Consider the following 7,515-nt stretch of genomic DNA (forward strand, 5'->3'; position numbering starts at 1 on the left):
TAGAGAATCAAATAGTTTTTGGTTAAAAGTAAAAAAAATTCAAAGTTCCTTTGAAACCCCCCCAAAGTATAAGTTACAACACCTTTCTGCCTAAGCATGTTGAAAATTATAGTAATGGGTAATGGGTAATTTTTCCGATTATAGAAATGAGTGTAGTTATAACTTTTAGGGGCTCTTTGTTTAGTTTTTAATGTGACTCTGAATGGTTCAGACTTGTTACTAGTTCAACATTTAATTGTTCAGACTATTTGTTTCGCGAGCATTATACTAAGTCTTTAAATGTTAAGACCTCTAATCTGAATTGGTCAAATATTTACCTCTGATCAGTTAAGCATTATACTGGTTCTTAATGATTCAAAGCTCTTACTGGTTCAGCACTTAATGTTCAGATATGGTTTAACACTTAGCCATTTAGAAGTTGTCAAACAGACCCTTAATCTTATTTTATTTATCTTAAAACTATTTTTGGACATAAACGGTATTATATTTTAATTATTTTCATTGGCGCCCACCGGTTTTTCTACAACCACTTTCATCTTCTTTTTTCTGAGTTTTCGACATCTTTCTTCCTTCGATCATGGCTGGTCAAGGAATCATTCCCGAGTTTGGCTTCGGAGCAAACTCTAATGTGGCGTTGGGCGAAGGAAACCAAAACATCCCAGCCCAACACATCGAAGAAATTGGTGAAATCGAAGTAACCAATACTGGGGGCCCGCGCGGGAGCATCACCCGCATCACTCAGACGGTCACCCCAGGAAACAACGGCGAGGGGCCTTCAAACCCAGCACAGCCTCAGAACGTTTCGGCGCTACTAGGGCTACCAGAGGGCGAGACTCCAGCCTCATGGTACGCCAAGAATATTGCCACAATTAACGCAGTGTATCAATCTTTGATCGCGCAAGAGGCAGTCCTAACGGCAGAACCGTCCTTGGTCACTCCTCGAGCACAAAGTCAGGGGGCACGCCAGATACCCCCACCGTCAAATCTCCAAGGCAGAATCAATAAGCCTCCCCCTACCAGGCGACTAAGCGTACATGACACGCGCGACACAAGGGGAGAAACGGAAAGTTATTACGACTATCCGTCAAACCTTCAAAGAGGTCCTGTTCATAGCCGGCTTACGCCGCGCAACATGAACAACGAGTGGGAGGAGATAGACCCGAATGATCCAACTTGGGAAGATGACGAGGGCTCGTCAGTCTTCAGTCGCTTGCAGAAGAACCACGATTGCTTCAAACCGCGACAGCATGTCGGGTACACGGAAGAAGCGGAAAGAGATTTCTGCCTGGCCTACCGGCCAGCGGAAGCCGCGGAACATTCAAAGTTCATCCCAAAAATTGCGCTCACGCCGCTTTCAAGAGAGAAGTTACCTCCGAAAGTTGGGAAGTTCAACAGTTGAGAAAGCACTAAAAAGCGGAAAGCTGAGTCACTTGGTGAAAAACGTGCGAAAAGAGACTCGACAACTCCAACGGAACGATGAAGGAAACCACAAGAAAGTTCGGCGCCTAGAAACCCATATGGTCAACGGACCAAGATATAGTGCAAAAGAGAAAGGCAAGCGCCCCTATGAGCCTTCATGGCAAGAGCAACAGGTCATTTTCCCGTTAGTACGCGGCGGTCCTCGCGCCACGCGACCCGTCGTCATTACCGGCATTATCGGCCACTATGAAACGGAGTATGTATTCATTGATCCAGGAAGTACAGCTGACATCATCTATGAACAATGTTTTAACCAGTTTGATGAAGAGGACAAAGCGAGACTCGAGCGTGATGCCCGTCAAATCGAGGCATGATGTGTTGATTGGGAGAGAATGTGACAACCCGAACTTTCGAAGGTTAGTAACAGTAGTCTTGTGATTTCGTTAGTCTTGTGATTCTAACTTTTCGTTATTTATTTCTCTTCAATGCGCTGCGTTGAACTTTTGGTGTGGTATTAACTTGGTTATTCTATCATGCTAGTATTTTGGGCTAACACACACACATACTTGGGCCGGTTACAACCAGACACCCGTATTCACCCAATCATAGCTGGGCCGGCTACCATTATTTGTGTATAATGAGCCCACTAATTATGGACTTTGCTTATGGGATTACTTAGACTTGTATTATTTATTCGCTCGGTCTCGCAAACCCATACCGAACCAAGCCCACCGTAAAACATGAATTCGCACACATTATATCATAATAGGAACTTGGGCCGGCCACCAAGTGATCTAAAAGTTGTACGTGGCTCTTATGTTGTCCCAGGCCCAAACCGAGCCTACCTCCCCTCCCCTTTAATTACGTGCATCATGCATAAGGCTTCAGAACCCATTGCAAACCCTACCTTCCTTCAAGATTGCGTACGGCAGAAGAGGAACCCCCCCTCACTTCGGCGAAACCTTCCCTCCTAAGGATCATCTCGTGTGCTTGGTTCTATTCATCGTTTGGTTAGTAAATAACATCTCGGTTCCTTCTTTATGTGTATATGGTGTTGATTATTGGTGTTGTTGTTCGTACACTTTGTTTGGATATAATAACATTCATGAATATAAAAGAGTCATGTGATTAAAATCTGGTTATTTAGAAGGTCATTTAAAATCCTAGTAAGGAATCGATGAGATTGTTGTGATATTGTGGCATGTTGATAAATGTTATGTAAAGTGCTATGTTAATGTGTATATATAAGTAATAATTGGAACTGATGGATCAATATTATTATATGGGAATATAATTGAATATTGCTTGCCTTATGCTTTCAAGAAGTGCCTATGAATATTCAGACAACATCACGTGTACTATCAGATTGTTTAACTTTTACCAAATAAAAAGTGAAGGTGTAATTTGTTTAGTGGACCTCAAATGATCGAATTTCAATGGCAATTATTAACTGGGTCGACATCATTAATGCAATTCACATGACTTACACTTTTGGTGAGATTGATGTGCTTAGGATGATGATATCTTCTTTTCTATAAATTGCTTAATTTGTTAGTTAATGGCTGAGTTTTGATGTGATTATGGTGGTGATAATAGCGATTATTGATCGAATGATTTGTTATTAACTGAATTGGATGCTAAGAAATTGGTTATGGATCAAGCTTTGGACATGTTATGGCATTTGTAGAGAAAATAAAACTGATAGTCTGATAGGGTTTTAACTAAATGTGAGCATAAACTAATTTGGTTGTTATTTGCATCGGTCATGTTAAAGGATAAATGGGTACTGTGTAGTATATGTTTCGTGTAATAACTGATGTTTATGATAAGGATATGGTTCTTTTATCTCAACTGATTATGTGGGGAATAATTTGCTTAACATGTTTATAATATCTAAGTAACTAGTATCCATATGCTTAAAAAGATATTCATGATTCCTTGAAAATATTGAATTAATAACTTAGGGTTTATGCCTATCCATGATGCGGTGTAGTCATGTTCATACATATTAGGATTGATGCTTTGTACTTCGAGTATGATGTGTACATAACAAATAAATATTTATCTGCTAATAGTGCAAATGAAAACTTTTAATGAAACCGCACACCTCCTATAACTCAAAAACATGACCGCACACTACCAAGTGGCCGCACACTCTCATGTGAGCTGCACACTTGGTAGTGGGCCGCACGCTTTAACTTGGGCCTTGAGCTTAGTGGGCCACACACTAGTAAAAGCCCACGTTTTACTTATAAAAACTACACACATATACTTTATACGGATCTATGATTAATCTGTGAGGATGTTAGTGAATGTATATACACGTTAAGTATAACATGCCATCGTTGTACTTGAACATTTCTTGTTAGATACGTGTACGAATATACGTGATTATTGTATACTGTCTTAATAAATGGTAACCATGTTAGGACATGGTTGACCACCCTTAGTTCAAGAACCTTTTCGTGTATCTGCAGAGCAAACCAAGGTGAGTTCACACAGCCAAGGCATGGGTTCCCAGGGTGGGAATGGGTTGGATTATTTATTTGTGTTTACCTAGCACATGGAACTTAGTTATATGGTCCTCGGGTGAGGAAGGGTTATTGATAAGATACAACTAGACTAATGGTACCAAATTGAACTGATCTTCGCACACACGCCAGGGTTGGCCGGGATATTATGACTAATCTTCGCACACATGCCTAGGAAGGCCGCGAACTATACTCTAAACTTCGCATACATGCCAGGGTGGCCGCGATACAAATATACATAGTCTAGAATACTCGGGAAACTTTCCCCTAATCTTCGCATACATGCCTGGAGGGCCGCGATATGAACTAATACGATAAATGACTTAACGAACGAACCAAAGGCTTACTTTCCTATTACTATTACTGAACTGTTTACCGTGAACTCGCTCAACTAGTTGTTGACTCTCTGCTGCATGCCTTGCAGGACCCTAGGTACTCATGGAGCTTGCACGAGGAGGCGTGGGCGTTGTGGGACATGGACTGTTGAGTTCCATGTTAAACTTATGAACCTTTAACTTATGTTTTGAATTTTAAACTTTATGCTTCCGCTGATAACTTTAACTTGGTTGAATTGTTTTGACACCAATTGTATTGATTGGATTGGACTTTTATTTACTTAATTTATATTGTTCAATATGATTGGTGGCTGGATCCTGGTCATGTCACGCCTCCAAGCGGTGATACTCCGCGTGTGGATTTTGGGGGTGTGACAGAGAAACCCAAGGCGAGCTGAACATGGTGACTTCCACTCCCCACTCAGCGATAGGGTTCCCAACCAAGACGGGAGTCGCAATCGACTATGCCAAGAAAGAAGTGATGTCAACAGAAGAGTTGCGCCCAACAAAAGCCGCAAAAGTCTTGGCAACCGAGCCAGAGAAATAGGTGTTAAACCGTAAATACCCAGAACAAACGGTGACAATTGGCCATGCCATTTCGTCAGATATCAGAACGCATTTGAAACAACTATTGTTCAGAAATATGGATATCTTCGCCTGGACCCCGGCAGACATGACCGGTGTCCCACACAACATAACCGAACATTGCTTAAAAACCTACCCCTATGTTGAACCAAAGGTCCAAAGAAGGCGCAGCTTAGGGGCAGACAAAACAAAAGCAATGAATGAACAAGTATGCGAGCTGCTCAAAGCTGGAATCTTGCGAGAAGTGCGTTATCAAAGTTGGGTCGCGAACCCAGTAATGGTGGAAAAGTCGAACGGAGGATGGCGAATGTGCGTGGGTTATACTGATCTCAACAAGGCATGCCCCAAAGATTGCTATTCTTTGCCTGAGATCGACAAAAAAATAGACTCCCTCACGCCATATAGATGGAAATGCTTCTTGGATTGTTACAAGGGGTACCATCAAGTACAGATGAAGCTCGAAGACAAGACAGCTTTCAGAACTGATCTCGGGATCTTTTGTTATACAAAGATGCCTTTCGGTCTGAAACATGCTGGCGCAACGTACCAACGCCTGATGGACAAGACTTTTGCGGGGGATATCGGGAAACACATCGAAGTTTACATCGATGATCTGGTTGTAAAAAGTCCTGAAGAGGACCAAATGCTGAAGGACATTGAGAAAACCTTCAACTCACTGAGAAGCGTGAATATGAAATTGAATCCAGCCAAATGTTCCTTTGGCATGGAAGAAGGAAAATTCTTGGGTTTCATAGTCACCAATGGTGGATTTAAGGTGAACCCAGAGAAGGTCCAAGCAATAGAGCGCATGCCATCCCCGAAAACAATCAAAGAAATGCAAAGGTTAGCCGGCCGCCTCGCCGCGCTTAACCGCTTCCTGTCAAATCACGCCGCAAAATCGTACCCTTTCATAAGTACGTTGCGCAACTGTGTAAAGAAGCAAGAATTCAAGTGGACAGCTGAAGCAGAAAGCGCTTTTCAGCAAATGAAGGAGTGTTTGATTGAACTCCCAACGTTAACCGCACCATTTGAAAAAGAGCCGCTGATCTTGTACTTGTCATCATCAGACAAGGCAGTAGGTTCAGTGTTGCTTGTAGAGAGAAACGGAGTTCAGACTCCAATCTGTAGGATGCTCACAGATCCTGAAACAAGATATTCCACAATGGAAAAACTGGTACTCGCGCTACTACATGCCTCAAGAAGGCTACACCGATACTTTACAGGCCATGTCATCACCGTACTGACCAACTTCCACATTGGGACGATATTGCAAAAACCGGAGACATCCGGGCGATTAGCGAAGTGGGCGATCGAGCTGGGGGGCCACAACATTTTGTATAGGCCGCGCCCAGCCATCAAGGGTCAAGTCCTTGCAGACTTCATCACAGAAGTCCCAGCAGAAAAAGTCAAAGATTGTGAAGTCGTCGAAGCTCCCAAAAAAGATACATCAGATGGGTTGTGGTTCCTATACACAGATGGTGTCTCAAACGAGGATGGCTCAGGAGCCGGGTTGCGCCTAGTCAGCCCTGAAAAGCACGAATTTACATACGCCATCATGTTGGATTTTAAAAACACCAACAATGAAGCGGAGTACGAGACATTTCTGGCAGGCTTGCGCCTCGCCATTAAAATGGGAGCTCAGAATTTACAAGCGCACGTCGATTCACTCCTGATCGCCAGCCAAGTCAACGGATTTTATGACGCGAAAGGCGACGTTATGGCCTTATATCTGGACCAAGCAAAAGAGCTGTTGCAGAAATTCACGACATACAGGGTCGTACACATCAATCGCTCTGAAAACAAACAGACAGACGCCTTAAGCAAGCTCGCGTCAACTTCCTTTCATCATCTTGCAAAGGAGGTAAGGATCGAAGTGCTCAAAAATCCATCAGTTCTGCTGCGCCAGGTGAACGTGATCGAAATGGGGCAACCATCCTGGATGACCCCTATAATTCGGCAATTCGCTATTTGCAGGAAGGGATACTCCCAGAGAGCAAAGCAGAGGCAAGGAAAATCCAACACAAAGCCTTGCACTATGAAATGAATGATGGTATCCTGTATCGGAGATCCCTTAGGTCCCTTGTTACGCTACGTGGATCCCGAAGATGCAAATTACCTAATTCGAGAGATCCATGAAGGGATCTGTGGAATACATGCGGGGCCACGCATGGTTGTTGCGAAAATCATGAGCGCGGGATACTATTGGCCAGGGATGCATGTCGACGCCCTGAAGGAGCTGCGCAAATGCGATTCCTGTCAGCGGCACTCTCCAAAGACCCTGCGCCCCAAAAATGATCTTATCCCAGTATCCACTGCTTGGCCCTTCCAACAGTGGGGGATTGATATGGTGGGACCTTTCCCAGATGCCCCGAGAGCCGTAAAGTTTATCATCGTGGCTGTCGATTATTTCACCAAGTGGGTGGAAGCCAAAGCCCTCGCATCAATCACTGCCATGATGGTGCGCAAGTTTATCTGGGAGCACATCATCTGCAGATTTGGTCTTCCACTCAAGATCGTCACAGATAATGGTACCAATTTTGCCTCGGAAGACCTTAAAAATGGATGAAGGAAATGAAGATAGAACATACCTTCTCATCCGTTGCGCACCCCCAGGGCAACGGTCAAATGGAAAGCGTGAACAAAAG

The sequence above is a fragment of the Helianthus annuus genome, chromosome 9 (assembly GCF_002127325.2).
Source record: "Helianthus annuus cultivar XRQ/B chromosome 9, HanXRQr2.0-SUNRISE, whole genome shotgun sequence".
Taxonomy (NCBI): domain Eukaryota; kingdom Viridiplantae; phylum Streptophyta; class Magnoliopsida; order Asterales; family Asteraceae; genus Helianthus; species Helianthus annuus.